This window comes from Rattus norvegicus, chromosome 9, assembly GCF_021556685.1.
Source record: "Rattus norvegicus strain SHRSP/BbbUtx chromosome 9, alternate assembly SHRSP_T2T, whole genome shotgun sequence".
Taxonomy (NCBI): Eukaryota; Metazoa; Chordata; class Mammalia; order Rodentia; family Muridae; genus Rattus; species Rattus norvegicus.
In genome coordinates this window covers 116,626,362-116,643,872 of record NC_141542.1, presented here as the reverse complement: position 1 = coordinate 116,643,872, position 17,511 = coordinate 116,626,362, and positions in this window count along the sequence as shown.

Here is a 17,511-nt window from a genome sequence, read left to right as displayed (position 1 = left end):
TGCCATCACATGCATCACAATATTGAATGGTTTAATTGGTTCTCCCTTTCATTCTAGAGCCTATCTTTAGGATTTGTGACTAGAGAGAACATGAAGGAAAACGAGCAGTGTGGAAAAAAATAAGAATGCAAATATCACAGAAATAATAAGTGAATACCTTAGTGAAATTGTATTTTATAAAACCACAGGTTACATAGACATAGCAGAGATATTCCAGCTAGCTACTATATAAATTTAATACCAGGATTAAATTCATGATTAGTTTACATATATTAGTATATTAGCATATATAATATTATGTTAGTATATATTATATTACATGTTACACATTACCTATTATATATTATGCTATATTATATTAGAATAATATCATACATTAGTAGGAATAATTTTCATTAAAATTTCATGTAACTGATAATCAAATAAATATTCTATCATTGCAGATCAATTATAGCTAATTGAAGATTATAAGTGTATTCAATATCTCCTTTGTGAGCATAGGCTCTATTTTATGCTGGATTCTGTTTGTTTGTTTGTTTGTTTATGGTTTTCTTTTGTTTTGTTTGAGGAATAGAGTTGTGGTTCTGATCATTCCTTGAGGTCTGCTAGTAAAAATCTCAGGTTCATTTCCCTTTATCTTTAGGATTTGGATATTATTAAAACGTCTGTCAATTCCTCTGAAAATATGTGTGAGTACTGCTTCAGAGCTCTTGTAAAAGGTCTGAACACAAGACATAAACAGAGCAAACAGAGGTACACACCTGCTTTTCGCTTGCAGACTGAGACATTTGTTTCCAGACATTTACCCACTCTTCCAGAACTGTGTAAATCGACACATAGCTAAATGTAACAAAGGAACAAGGAAAACCTGACTCCTTTTGCTCTCAAGTCAAGAAGAGGAAGAGAGGAGAAGATCACACATAGCTTGAATGACATACCGTTTAATTTTTTTCCTAAGCCATATGTCCAGAAGAGATTTCTATGGCTTTAAAAAAACAGGTATTCATTCTGACGTCAGGAGTCCCATGTCTCTGTGTGAAACATTTTCACCTGACAATCTTAATTCCATTCAATACAACCACACTCTCTTAAGTCTTCTCTGTTCCTCCAACCCAGGCTTGTACCGTTCATTTTACATATGCCATCTCTGCTCGTCCATAATTTATTTAATTTGTTTATATGTAATTTTTGTACATTAGTGTTTTTACTGCATGAATGTCTCTGCAAGGTATCAGATTCCCTGGAACATGAGAGCTGCCTTGTGGGTACTGGGAATTGGAACCGGGTTCTCTGGAAGAGCAGTCAGTGCTTCTAACCAGTGAGCCTTCTCCAGCCACACTCATGCATACTTCTAAAGCTTTGTTGTTGCTGGAATGCAATGATTTTCTTGATTTTTGTAAGCAATGTGTATTCTGTTGTTCTTGACTATGTAATGTTTAATAGAAATAAAATTAAGCAAAATATTTCTTTTTACACACTATATATTTTCTACACAAAGTATACATTATTAATTTATTTTAAAGTAATATAGATAACATAGGATCTTTTGTAACTTTGTATTTTAAAATGACTTTGCAGAGGAAGGATTCCCAAAGGATCTTTTCCAAAGTACTTAAATCTATTTTATTTTATTTTATTTTATTTTTTTCGGAGCTGGGGACTGAACCCAGGGCCTTGCGCTTGCTAGACAAGCGCTCTACCACTGCGCTAAATCCTCAACCCCTTAAAGTCTATTTAAAAATGGATAAATTCAAAAGAAGTAAGAAAGGAAAGTTGTGAGGTGGACACAGCCATTGTTTCATGAATTATTTCCTTTTCTTTAACTTTTTTATTTTATTTTGTATTGTGACTTTCTTATTTTCTCTTTTACCTAGGTTTTCTATCTCTAGGGTTGTCTTGCTTTGTGTTTTCTTTATTGTTTCTATTTCCATTTCAAAATCCTGATTGGTTTTATTCAATTCTTTCGCTCCTTTGGTTGTTTTCCTGTAATTCTTTAAGGGATTTTTGTGTTTCCTCTTGAAGGGTTTCTACTTATTTACCTGTGTTGTCCTGTATTCCTTTAAGGCAGTTATTTATATCTTTCTTAAAGTCCTCTATCTTCATCATGAGATATGATTTTAAATCCAAATCTTGCTTTTCTGGTGTGTTTGGATATTCAGTATTTGCTTTGGTGGGAGAATTGAGCTCTAATGATGCCAAGAATGAATCGATATTCATTCTTCTACAGACTGACCTCCAGTTGAACCAGCATCATTTGTTGAAAATGCTATATTTGACCATTGGATGATTTTAGTTCTTTCGTTGAAGATCAAGTGACCCTAGATGTGTGGATTCATTTCTGGATCTTCAATTCTATTCCACTGGTCTGTCTGCCTGACTCTGTACCAATACCATACAGTTTTTATCACTATTGCTCTGTAATACTGCTTGAGGTCAGGGATGGTGATTCCCCGAGTTCTTTTATGTTGAGTACAGTTTTTGCTATCCTGGGTTTTTTGTTATTCCAAATGAATTTGCTAATTTTTCTTTCTAAATCTATGAAGAATTGTATTGGAATTTTGATGGGGATTGCTTTGAATCTGTAGATTGCTTTTGACAAAATGGCCATTTTACTATATTAATCTTGCTGATCCATGAGCATGGGAGGCCTTTCCATCTTCTGAGATCTTCTTCAATTTCTTTCTTCAGGGACTTGAAGTTCTTGTCATACAGATATTTCACTTGCTTGGTTAAAGTCACACCTAGGTATTTCATATTATTTGGGACTGTTGTGAAGGGTGTCCTTTCCCTAATTTCTTTCTCAGGCTGTTTATCCTTTGAGTAGAGGAAAGCTACTGATTTATTTGAATTAATTTTATACCCAGCCACTTTGCTGAAGGTGTTTATCAGGTTTTGGAGTTCTATGGTGGAAATTTTGGGGTCACTTAAGTACACGATCATATCATCTGCAAATAGTGATATTTTGACTTCTTCTTTTTCAATTTGTATCCCTTTGACCTCCTTTCACTGTCTGGTTGCTCTGGCTAGGACTTCGAGTACTATATTGAATAAGTAGGGAGAAAGTGGGCAGCCTTGTCTACTCCCGGATTTTAGTAGGATTGCTTCAAGTTTCTCTCCATTTAGTTTAATGTTAGCAACTGGTTTGCTGTATATGGCTTTTACTATGTTTAGATATGGGCCTTGAATTCCTGATCTTTCTAGGACTTTTATCATGAAGAGGTGTTGAATTGTGTCAAATGCTTCCTCAGCATCTAATGAAATGATCATGTGGTTTTTATCTTTGAGTTGGTTTATGTAGTGGATTGCATTGATGAATTTCCATAAATTCCCTGCATCCCTGGGTTGAAGCCTACTTGATCATGATGGATGATCGTTCTGATGTGTTCTTGGATTCTGTTTGCAAGGATTTTATTGAGTATTTTTGTGTCAAAATTCATAATGGAAATTGGTCTGAAGTTCTCTTTCTTTGTTGGGTTTTTGTGTGGTTTAGGGGTAAGAGTAATTGTGGCTTCATAGAAGGAATTTGGTAGTGCTCCGTCTATTTCTATTTTGTGGACTAGTTTGGACAGTATTGATATGAGGTCTTCTACGTTGCCAAGTAGTCTTGGTTTCTGTTGCTTAGGTTCCTGTGCTTGCCTCTCCTCATCATGTTATCTCTGGTGTTAGCTTGTTTTACTATCTCTGACAGTGGCTTGACCCTCCTGTAGACCTGTTTTCTTTCAGCCAGATCTGGGAGCAGAGAGGAACAGAGAGGAACAGAGAGGCACAGAGGGCACTGAGTGGCTTCCAGGAATGTGAGCAGAAGTAGTGGTCTCCCTTGAGGTCTCAGGATTGTCCGCACTTCTGAGGTACAGCTCTCTACCCCACGGGATTTGGGTGCAGTTCAGCTCCGGGCACAGCCAGAAACAGGAAGTGTCCTGTCCCAGACGACTTCTGCTTTTGTGTGTCCTGAGGCCACCAGGCTGGTTGCTTGAAGCATAGAAGTTGGTGTTACCTCTGCTCTCAGGCATGTAGCGCCTGCTCTTGGCAACTGGCTTTCAGCTCTTGGCACAGGCAGAAACCCGAATTATTTTCTTCTTAATTTAAAACTTAATTGAAACATATAGACAATAATCATATAAGAAAATAATCATATGAAACAAAATATTATCTCATTACAAAGAATACCTCATATACATTTCATACAGAAAATAGTGATGGGAGTCATCGGAAAGGTATAGGCAATAGATTTTAAAGATGGTTTACTGAGACTTAGTCCTAGTGGGGAGTTGATTTATTCATTTGCCTGTCAATGTTCTCTCTCTCTTTCTCTCTCTCTCTCTCTCTCTCTCTCTCTCTCTCTCTCTCTCTCTCTGCCACCATTATAAGATTTTGTTATGCCCCATAATCATCATTATACTTATTACTTGCAAGAACTTGAATCAACAGAGTTTCTCTCTCCATGGATTTGAACTGCGAATCTTGAATCCAGTAAAAGACTTGTATAACCAAAGATTTCTAGGTTATGACTATGTTAAATACAGGACAACCTCCCAGTTGATCCTTACTCATGTGAAGATTAGAACATATTTAGAATGCCTTGAAGTTAGATACATAGCTTTATTGAAAAGATGTCATTTTTAATAAAAATAAGTGTCATTATAGCTTGTGTTTTACAGTGAATTAACTAAATTGAATGTTCACTTACCATAGCACATAGATGAAAACAAATTGGAAAAGTTTACAAATGTATATTTAGTGTTTTATGATATTTATTATTAATTTTGATATACAGTTCAATCTAACAAACTGAAAATTTGAAGCAAGTGGAAAACCTTGTTGGTATATAATCTTCATTGTCTATACTCCATGACATATCTTCTTTTATCCTCACGTTAAAAGATTCTGACTGACACATGTTAGTGAAACTAACTTATTAGCTATTGTGAACTACTGTACTGCTCAAAGTTGATAATAATGATACTTTAATGTACACATGGTCACACTCACAATTAGACTCAGTCTTGTATTATCACTGTTAGGAATAGTGACAACCAATTGTCCAAGTATTTCTTACGTTCTGGCTAATTTTCAGAGTATACCCTAGAGCCTCAGATGAAAACACAATTACCAATGAAGCACATACATTGCATTCTACATCATTCCTGAGTCTCTAGACAGCCGTGGGGGCTTGCTACCACACATTTTCCTCAATCTTGCCAATGTAATAATATATTTCCTTCTAATGTTCCTTAGATGGAAGAAGAATTATCATTTATTGTTCAATAAATCAAGTGTGTGGTTCCAAAACACTCACATGCTTTGCATAAAACCATCTAATTGAAACCCTGCAATGTCTTAGTTTTATCCTTCCACAATTAAGTCAATATTAGTGTGATGAAAAATACAACTCAGATTACAAAACCTCAATTATTTATGGCACAGGAATGGTGTATAAATAGTAGTATCAGAAGACAAACATGTCTACTCCCCATTGTGGAATTTGGAAGGAATGTCATAGAGCAAGGGTTTTATTCAACTACCTTATTATCTGCTGATACAGAAACTGAGGTAAACATTGCTTTCTTCGTTCCTTACATTTTTTTCACTTTACAGGTTGTTTTTTTTCCTTCTAGTTTGCTCAGTTTCCTCTAGAATCACAAAAATAGTTTCTTAAGTTGTTTTTCTCCTTAAGTTTATGATTAACAGATCAACTCCTTATACAGATATTTGGAAAGATCTCTGGACAAGAAAACAAATCGCACTTACTTCTCATTTGTTCACTTGCTCTTACTGATTCTTAGCATAGTGTAATGACATTGTGTCCATTTCCTTTTCCATTTTGTGACACAAGGACTCCATTGTGTTTACACAATAAGAAACATAACACCACACCCTGCTATTTTTTCTTTCCAGAAGTCTAGGAGTTATAAATTGTTGACATATCACCAAAAATTAAGAAAAAATAACACATTCATTGTAGCTATAAAATAATCAATGTATTTACAACTATTAGGGAGACTTTTCCCTTTTTATTCTAGATTCTTGTCAAAAGAAATAAGGGATAACTTAGCACAGAATAGAACATATTCTAGTACTCTGTGCCTTCAGAAATCTATCTTTATTTCCTCACTGATCTTTTGTGTTGTCTAATAGGAAGGTATCACATGCCATATTCAGCCTGTTGCCTATACAAGCACCCAAGAAAACAGAGATCTAGGGTTGATAAAACACAAAACAAGTAACTTCAGTAACCTTTGCTTGTTGGTTTCATTTCATCTTTGTGGGGATTCCCTCTGCTTTCTTCCTCTGTTCCTAAAGTTCAGAAAGGGTAGAAGGGAGAAAAACACAATGTTCCAATTTTGAATTTGACTCAAAACTGGAGTCAAATTCAAAATAGGCCATTAGGGTTTTAGAATTTACTGAACTGAGTCACGGCAGTTGTTCAAGTATAATTCCCTTTTTAACACTCAATGCTTGCTTTGGGATAAAGAACTAAATACATGTTTGTTGAATCAGTAAATATATGGACTCATAAAAAACTAGTCAATTTCTCCAAGTCACACATACCTCATCTGGAAGTTAAAATAAAAGTACCTGACATATAAGGAGAATATGATACTATGCTGATGGTGGATGATTATTTTTTTAAATAGTAGAAGGGGTTGAAGAAATTCTTTAGCAGTTAAGAGCACATATTCTTACAGAGAAACCAAGCTCCGTTCTCATCCCATGTCAGTGACAGCCCGTAACATAAATGCCTGTAACTTTACCTCAAGGGAATTCCACACTCTCTTCTGTCTTCCTTAGTCAGTATACTCATGTGTCCATACTGTGTACAGACACAAACACAAAGCCAAGTAACAAACGTAAGTCAAAGAATTTAATGGGAGTATCGCTGGACACGTTAAGGATGAAAGGGTGATGTTTTGTAGGGCCACACCCACAGACAAATAAGGAGAGGCAAATAGCAATTACTGAAGGAAGGCTAATCAGGCTCTTCCACTGCTGAGTGGCCTGACAGGGTGTACAAGGCAGAGTACTCAGGCCAGAACATACACAGTCAAACAATGGAAGCAATGGAAACAGATTTCGTCATCTATCTATCTATCTATCTATCTATCTATCTATCTATCTATCTATCTATCTATGTATCTTTGAATGTATCTATTTATGTATCTATGTATCCATGTATGTTTATATATATATATCCATCTATCGTGTATCTTTCTATGCATGTGCATGCAAAAACATACCTATAAACATACACAGATGTAACAAAAATACAGGGAAGGGAGGCTATCAACTTGAGAGAGGAAGAGACAAATGAGTGGGTCAAGGGAGAGTATCTGGGAGGGGCTAAAGGAAGGAAAATATGGAGAAAGTGACCTAAATCTGTTTCAATTAAAAACATTAAACACACACACACACACACACACACACACACACAAAGGCTGAACTCAGTCATACCAGACATTGATGATAAATACCTACAAACACCCAAATGGGATCAGCATTAGTAATTATTGATTGAGAAAGGAAGGAACCAATTTAACTGCTTTAATTAAATCATTATATAATCTTGTTTGTGTTTAAAATATATATTAATTAAATAAATTAAAATATATAAATATATTAATATATTAATATATATTAATATATAATAATGATCTGGAAGCAAAGGCATGAATTAATGTTATGTTCTCTGCAATTTTTTATAACAGCTTTTATTACAGTTATCAAAATGTTATTTTTTTAGTTTTTTTCCTCAAAACTTTTGAGATTTTTATAAACAAGGCACATGTCCCTTGAGGAAAATATTTTCTCTTAATTTTGATATTACACCATAATTATTAGATTTCTCTCTTGCCTCTCTTACCTCCATACCCTTCCATGTGCCCTCTTGCTTTCTTTCAAATTCATGACTTTTTCAGTCATTATTACTGCAGGCATTTTTGTACATGTGGATACAATCAGGAGTGCAACCTGCTCGGTCTGTGCATGAGGTGCACCTTTAAAAGAGAATCACTGAAGTATGCCAATAAACTCTGGAACAATAAGAGTCACACATAATCATGGTGACTGAGTATTAAGATTAATTCTGCAAAGGTATCCTATCAATTTTCAGGATAAATGCTGAAATGAAGCTTAAAGATGTTCTCATTCATTACAGCTGCAAACTCACCTGTGTAAGATTTCCTCCTTTTTCTGAATGATACAATAAAGCACTGATCTTGACGAGTTTCCTAGCCTGCATCAGGCACTTGGCTCAATCTTCACCCCCACATAAAGCCGAGCATGATGATTTCCTACTATAATCTCAGCAATATAGATGAGGAGGCAAGACTAAGAAGTTCGATGTTATCGTGCCCTCTAAGGCAGTAATAATCTGTGTGCAACAATAAAAATATATCTAAGTTTATATGATTCCATAATTGCATTACAATTGTAAACCCAATATTAAGTAATATAAAGCTATTACCTTACAGGCTCTCCTCTGGCCATCATTCCTGGATTTTCACTGAATGATGTCACTGATACTGATCTCAGGACAATTAGTATTTACTTCTTAGATTCCTAGCTCCTCCATTCATGCATCATTTTTGCTGTCTGTGGTGTTGAATCCCAGAGCTCCTCTGTGCTATGCTAGCACCCTGTTATCTATACCCAACCACTGGCTGTACAATTACCAATGTGGGGTAAATCACCATATGAAATTGAGAGGGTGATATTCAGTTTGTCTTTTAATTTATGTGTGTAAAAAAAACCTTAACAGCCGCGTGATGAGTTCCCAGGAGCATCTGATGGTATGAAAGGAAGTGTAAACATTTCCTTGCACCATTTGTACACATCCTGTGGGTGTATTTACGATGACATCAAGACAACAGAATAGACAAATTCTAGTTTGATATGGACTTTGGAATTTCTGTGCATTAGAAGGTATCTTTAATTTCCTTAAAAATTAAGCCATTCAGTTCAGTAAGATATTTATGACTCCTGTAAACAACAAAGAATATTTTGTTGTTGTTATAGTTCATATTAAAATATAAATTTAAAATCTATATAAATCAATTGAGATCACCAGAAATTCAGTGGGAAATGTCAAAGGAAACCCTTGAACAGGATATTCAAGTGGCTTACCATATAAATAAATTATTTGATGCCATTTATATTTAAGAAAACACAGTAGAAAACCATATGTGATACTATTTCACACTCGAGAGCAACTTAAAAGAAAATTAAGGATACTGAAAATACTTAACATTTTTAAAATCCAGAAAATATTTGTAACTTGGGAGTACATATGTGCAAGTTAGATTAAGCTTTTCAGAATAGATTTTTATTTTACAGAGCGTGATCACATGTTGTGCTGCTTAGATTTTTGTCCAACTCCACATGATCTAGAGTCATCTAGAAAACAGGAATCTCAACTGACAACTGTATATAAGTCTATGGGGGTCTTGATTAATTATGGTCATAGAGAGTCCAGTGTACTAAGCATGGTGCCACCCCTAGACAAGTGACCCTTGATAAAAAATCTTAAGTATATGTTGGCTTTTGTTCCAAAGGTTTGGTTTAATGAGGAATCTGCATGTCCGAATACTGAAGGTACTTATCCTCCATTGGATTTAGATCATTCAATAAAGATGCCAGCAGATAATGACTGGGACAAGGGAGATAGGAGGAACCGTTATATTTGCATCACTAAGACACGGGAGAAAATACAAGAAGAAAATCTCCATGACTCAGAGAAGGATGGGATGTAGAAGCTGCAGGAGAGAAAGCCAATGGCCACTTCCCTGACGGGGCGTGGGGTAGCAGGGGAAGATTTATAAGTTTCCAATCTTTGAGCTACCCAAGGCATTCAAAAAATAATCTAATGTGTGCGTGTGTGTGTGTGTGCGCGTGTGCATGTGTGTGTGTGTGTGTGTGTGCGCACGCGCGCCTTTCATTTGCATGCCGTAAGAGTTCATGAGCAGGTGGCTGGAAGCACAGACAACCCACCAGAAGCACAAAGTGGTGTAACTGATCTCACTGCTACAAGTATCACAACCATTAATAAGCAATTTAGTTGTGATTGGCCTTAAGGTTGAGGAAAAATTCCAACTCCTGTATTTATTTCTTGAATGGCAATTTAAATCTTATTCATAGATTAATCATTATCTGACACAGACTTACTACAGTACCTGGTAGAATTACCAGTGAACAAGTTTAACGTTCAAGTCTTCCCTCACTCTTCCCAGTGTCTTGAAATGTACAATAGGGATAGTGGCCTTGTCAGATATCTACCATTGCTTTAAAGCAAAGATCCCTTTAAAGTTCAGTCTGTACCATTATGTAGCCACATGCATTTTTCTAATTAGATATACTGCTATTCATCCTACCAAGCTTAACTTTATTACAGGAATCTATGAATTGGCAAACTCCCGGCACTCACTACCTGACTCTTTTGAGGGCGATGGAGTGGCTGTGGAAATGTAAGGCCAAGGTAACACCATCCACCATCTCTAGTTTTTAATTGCTGAGCTTTCACACAATCTTTAATTTCCCCAGAGGCCAACATAATAATCATCACTTAGACTAGGTGAAGATGCACCAAACATAAAATAGTTGTAAATTACTGATTATTTGAGATAAGAATTCATTCTGATATTTAAATGTACTTATTCACATTCAATTAAAAATTAAATAGGAAAACTTAATTTCACTATTCCGAAGAATGACATTTTTAAAAATTCAAAAGATTAGTCATGAGATTTTACTATGAGAGAAAGAGAGAGAGAGAAATAAAAGAGAGACAGAAATAAAAGAGAAAGAGCAAAGAAAGACAGACAGACAGAGAGAGAGAGAGAGAGAGAGAGAGAGAGAGAGAGAGAGAGAGAGAGAGAGATTTAAGTCAGATACTGGTCATAATTTATTCAGTGAGAAATTTCTTAAATATAAACATTAATCTGAAAGAAAACTATGGGATTCAGATATAGAGCCAAACTACAAAGCTTTCACAGTTCTCGTAAGTTAACACTTTATACTTCCCATTATAAAATTATTATCAATGTTTATTCATTAAAAGTAGAGGAGGAATCGCTGAAAGGTTATTATTCAGGTAAAGATGCAGGCTTGAAGCTCCTCAGGGTTAGCGGTGCATATCTGGATATCTTGGTACCCGATATTAGATCTGAGCTCTTAGTGCTACAAGTTATCTCTCAAAGATTCATTCATACTCCTGTAATTTGAAGGTATATTACTAGAGATATACTACATTGAAGATATACTACATTAAAGATATACTATCTTATGGTCGAGCAGCTTGGGACGCAGATTACTGACACGTATTATCTACAGAATCATTTTCACATTCGTGCTCTGCCACCATTGGTCTCTGCAGAGACACCCCGTGAGAGAATCCTTACAAAGGTGTGTCCATGCCTCCATACTCTGCCACATATGGACACTCTAGGAACCCAAACATATGTGGTAGAGGACAGAAAACAGTTTTGACTGTCAGTCCTGGCCCTCCATCTTGTTTCAGGCAAGACTTCTTTTATTGTTTTCCCCCAGTTTAAGCCATGTGGCCAGCAATCAATCTTCTAAGGGTTCTCTGGGCTCTGCCTCCGATACTGACAGAGAAGTACTGAGGATACAGGCTGACTATATATGTTTTGAGTGTTTGTAACTGCTGAAAGTCTTCCCAGAGTTACAAATTCTTGGAAATTTTAATATCATATATTCTAGAACATGCACTCTTTTTTGAAACCTGTAAAACACACACACACACACACACACACACACACACACACACACACACACACAGCAGGTTTGAGGACTTAGGAGATGTTAGAAGGAGAAATATGAATGAACAATAATTGAAATATCATATACATATATGATATTTTTAAAGTAAAGCCCGTGAACAGCTTTATAAGATCACAATTCTCTTTTTTTTCCAGTTTGTTTTGTTGGATATTTTCTTTACATTTCAAATATTATCCCCCTTCCTGGTTTCCCATTGGGAAACTCTCTATCCCATCCCCCTACCCTTTGCCTCCATGAGGGTGCTCCTCCACCCATCCAACCACTCCCTCCCACCTCCCTGCCCTGGCATTCCCCTACACTGGGGCATCTAGCCTTCACATGACCAAGAGTCTCTCTTCCAATTGATGCCAGACAAGTCCATCCTCTGCAACATATGCAGCTGGAGACATGGGTTGCTCCATGTGTACTCTTTGTTTGGTAGTTTAGTCCCTGGGAGTTCTGGGGTGTCTGGTTGGTTGTCATTGTTGTACTTCTTATGTGGCTGTGAACCCCTTCAGCTCCTTCAGTCCTTTCTCTAACTCCTCCATTGAGGACCCGGTTCTCAGTCCAATGGCTGTCTGAGAACATCTGCCTCTGTATTTGTCAGGCTCTGGCAAAGCCTCTCAGGTGACAGCTATATTTGGCTCCTGTCAGCATGCACTTCTTGGCATCCCCAATAGTGATTGGGTTTGATAACTGCCTTTGGGATGGATCCCCATGTGTGACAGTCTCTGGGTTACCTTTCCTTCAGTCTCTGCTGAATGAAGGACAGCAGATGCTGACCAGGATGTGGAGAAAGAGAAACACTCTTCCACTGTTGGTGGGATTGCAAGCTGATATAAGCACTCTGGAAATCTGGAGTTTCCTTGGGAAATTGGACATAGTACTACCTGAGTACCCAGCTATACCACTCCTGGGCATATACCCAAAAGATGCCCCAACATATAACAAAGACACATGCTCCAGTATGTTCATAGCAGCCTTATTTATAATAGCCAGAAGCTGGAAAGAACCCAGATGCCCTTCAACAGAGGAATGGATATAGAAAATGTGGTACATCTACACAATGGAATATTACTCAGCTATCAAAAACAATAACTTCATGAAATTCTTAGGCAAATGGATGGAACTAGGAAATATAACCTGAGTGAGGTAACCCAGTCACAAAATAACACACATGGTATGCATTCACTGATAAGTGGATATTATTATCCCAAACTTTGGAAAACCCAAGATACAATTTACAGACCACACTCCCTTCTTATATGGAAACGAGAATGTTGATAGAAACTATTCTTAACTTCAGAGAAATATAAATTTTCATGAGCTTTTTTATAAAAAGAAGGGAAGTTTTTTCTTTTACATTAGTTTAGATTGAATATATACACACAAACATATATATGTATATATAATCACTTGATATTTGTAGATGACATTTCAACATATATGTTTTCATATATTTCAGAATTTTGAATAATTAAAATCTTATATTCTGAGCATATGTTTTTTTCTTATTAAAGCATATCCAAACATGCTTTTTAAAGTATATGAGAAAACTAATTGCTTATTGGTAACAGGTCGTTTTGGGTTTTGATTATATTGATTTGATTTTTTTAATTTTCAGGCATTGAACTCAGTGAATTGAGTCATACTAAATTTTTGGCCTGAGAATACAGCTTACTGGTTACAAGTGCATACTCCTCTGGCAAAGGACCCAAGGTTAGTTCTCAGTACCCTTGCTGGCCAGCTCTCCACTGCCTGAATTTAGAGTTTCAGAGAGAATTAATCTGAAGCTTCAACCTTGCTGGGGAGCTTTTACATGGAAGTTTCTATGCACATTGTAGGGGAGAAAAGTAAATCAACAGCTTTGCCCAACTCCGTAAGTTCCTATGACAAGTTGCTTGACAAGAGAGCCACCAGTGCAAAAGTGTCACAAAAAAATCTGAGAGTGACCAGTAACTTTCAGTGTGGAGCGAAAGCCATACTCACAGTCCAGAGAACATGCCTGTTATTATTAAGAGAGACAAAATGAACAAAACACTTTTAACAGTAACAACAAATAACAAAAACAACAACAAAAACAACAGTCTGGGTCACACAGAATAAGCTGTACTCTAAGTTCACTTAAAGAATAGAACATCTCTCAACCCTCATGAGAAAACCTTCTTCTGGATTAGATGGGAATCAATACAGAGCCCACCGCAGGCCAAAGTGCAGCTAATAAGGGAACGTGAAGAAGCCAGCTCTGAGTGGACATCTATATTATTTCTCCTGCTAAAGACTCAGTATCGTCATGAACCAAGGGACAGAAAAGGGGTAAAAAGACAGAGGTCGTAGGCATCTGCCACAAGGCAGTGTTGCAGACAGGGCAGAACCGTGCAATGCGGACTCACACTGGCTTTTAAGGTACACACAAGACCTGTATGAGGTTAGGGAAGGAAAACACCAGCATAGGTGTGGCAGAAGCTCCTGACGCTATGGAAAGCTGAAGATGTGATCCGTGACAGACTAGCAATGCTTGACTTGTTAGCCCTCACCTACAGGCAATGCTCCCTGGTAAGGAGGGGGTGAATATGGGAGGAAAAGGAGGTAATGGGAATAGAAGAGAAACTGAGGTGGAGGTAATGGAAGCAGACTTGAATACAGCATATTGAATGCATGTAGGAGTGCCTCAAGCAAAACCGAACATGAATATGCAGAAAACAAAACTCTATCACGGGAAGGCATTCACCATTTTCTTAGCTTCATGCTTAGAATCATGTGCTTAAAATCTATAAGCCAACTATCAGTACTCCAGGATAATCCATGCATAGCATGTGAAGCCCATGTTAGATACAGGGTAAAACCAGTGAGAGAAACTATTAGCAGCACATTTTCTGTACGCTGAAACAGATGTTTAAGTGTCTGGCATATTAAATATATAGTTCTTTTAGCGCATATTTGTAGAATGTAATCTTATTTGTCTAACATTAAAAGAAGATAGATCCGACACCCACGGATCCCAGCCCGCAGCAGCTCTCTGCTCCCAGACTCGGTGAGAGAGAGACCCAACCGCCTGGTCAGGAGGGCACTCCTGAGGCTGCAGAGCGGAAGAGACCACCAACACTGCTCACCCCTGCCCACATCCCTGGCCCAAGAGGAAACTGTATAAGGCCTCTGGGCTCCCGTGGGGGAGGGCCCAGGAGCGGCAGGACCCCTGCCTGAGACACCTCCAGAACCTGAAAGAAACAGACCAGATAAACAGTTCTCTGCACCCAAATCCCGTGGGAGGGAGAGCTAAACCTTCAGAGAGGCAGACAAGCCTGGGAAACCAGAAGAGACTGCTCCCTGCACACACATCTCGGACGCCAGAGGAAAAAGCCAAAGACCATCTGGAACCCTGGTGCACTGAAGCTCCCAGAAGGGGCGGCACAGGTCTTCCTGGTTGCTGCCGCTGCAGAGAGCCCGTGGGCAGCACCCCACGAGCGAACTTGAGCCTCAGGACCACAGGTAAGACCAAATTTTCTGCTGCAAGAAAGCTGCCTGGTGAACTCAAGACACAGGCCCACAGGAACAGCTGAAGACCTGTAGAGAGGAAAAACTACATGCCCGAAAGCAGAACACTCTGTCCCCATAACTGACTGAAAGAGAGGAAAACAGGTCTACAGCACTCCTGACACACAGGCTTATAGGACAGTCTAGCCACTGTCAGAAATAGCAGAACAAAGTAACACTAGAGATAATCTGATGGCGAGAGGCAAGCGCAGGAACCCAAGCAACAGAAACCAGGACTACATGGCACCATCGGAGCCCAATTCTCCCATCACAACAAACATGGAATATCCAAACACACCAGAAAAGCAAGATCTAGTTTCAAAATCATTTTTGATCATGATGCTGGAGGACTTCAAGAAAGACGTGAAGAACTCCCTTAGAGAACAAGTAGAAGCCTACAGAGAGGAATCGCAAAAATGCCTGAAAGAATTCCAGGAAAACATAAATAAACAAGCAGAAGCCCATAGAGAGGAGACACAAAAATCCCTGAAAGAATTCCAGGAAAACACAATCAAACAGTTGAAGGAATTGAGGATGGAAATAGAAGCAATCAAGAAAGAACACAGGGAAACAGCCCTGGATATAGAAAACCAAAAGAAGAGATAAGGAGCTGTAGATACAAGCTTCACCCACAGAATACAAGAGATGGAAGAGAGAATCTCAGGAGCAGAAGATTCCATAGAGATCATTGACTCAACTGTCAAGGATAATGTAAAGTGGAAAAAGCTACTGGTCCAAAACATACAGGAAATCCAGGACTCAATGAGAAGATCAAACCTAAGGATAACAGGTATAGAAGAGAGTGAAGACTCCCAGCTCAAAGGACCAGTAAATATCTTCAACAAAATCATAGAAGAAAACTTCCCTAACCTAAAAAAAGAGATACCCATAGACATACAAGAAGCCTACAGAACTCCAAATAGATTGGACCAGAAAAGAAACACCTCCCGTCACATAATTGTCAAAACACCAAACGCACAAAATAAAGAAAGAATATTAAAAGCAGTAAGGGAAAAAGGTCAAGTAACATATAAAGGCAGAACCAATCAGAATCATACCAGACTTCTCGCCAGAAACTATGAAGGCCAGAAGATCCTGGACTGAGGTCATACAGACCCTAAGAGAACACAAATGCCAGCCCAGGTTACTGTATCCAGCAAAACTCTCAATTAACATTGATGGAGAAAACAAGATATTCCATGACAAAACCAAATTTACACAATATTTTCTACAAATCCAGCACTACAAAGGATAATAAATGGTAAAGCCCAACATAAGGAGGCAAGCTATACCCTAGAAGAAGCAAGAAACTAATCGTCTTGGCAACAAGACAAAGAGAATGAAAGCACACAAACATAACCTTACATCCAAATATGAATATAACGGGAAGCAATAATCACTATTCCTTAATATCTCTCAATATCAATGGCCTCAACTCCCCAATAAAAAGACATAGATTAACAAACTGGATACGCAACGAGGATCCTGCATTCTGCTGCCTACAGGAAACACACCTCAGAGACAAAGACAGACACTACCTCAGAGTGAAAGGCTGGAAAACAACTTTCCAAGCAAATGGTCAGAAGAAGCAAGCTGGAGTAGCCATTCTAATATCAAATAAAATCAATTTCCAACTAAAAGTCATCAAAAAAGATAAGGAAGGACACTTCATATTCATCAAAGGAAAAATCCACCAAGATGAACTCTCAATCCTAAATATCTATGCCCCAAATACAAGGGCACCTACATACGTAAAAGAAACCTTACTAAAGCTCAAAACACACATTGCACCTCACACAATAATAGTGGGAGATTTCAACACCCCACTCTCATCAATGGACAGATCATGGAAACAGAAATTAAACAGTGATGTCGACAGACTAAGAGAAGTCATGAGCCAAATGGACTTAACGGATATTTATAGAACATTCTATCCTAAAGCAAAAGGATATACCTTCTTCTCAGATCCTCATGGCACTTTCTCCAAAATTGACCATATAATTGGTCAAAAAGCGGGCCTCAACAGGTACAGAAAGATAGAAATAATCCCATGCGTGCTATCGCACCACCACGGCCTAAAACTGGTCTTCAATAACAATAAGGGAAGAATGCCCACATATACGTGGAAATTGAACAATGCTCTACTCAATGATAACCTGGTCAAGGAAGAAATAAAGAAAGAAATTAAAAACTTTTTAGAATTTA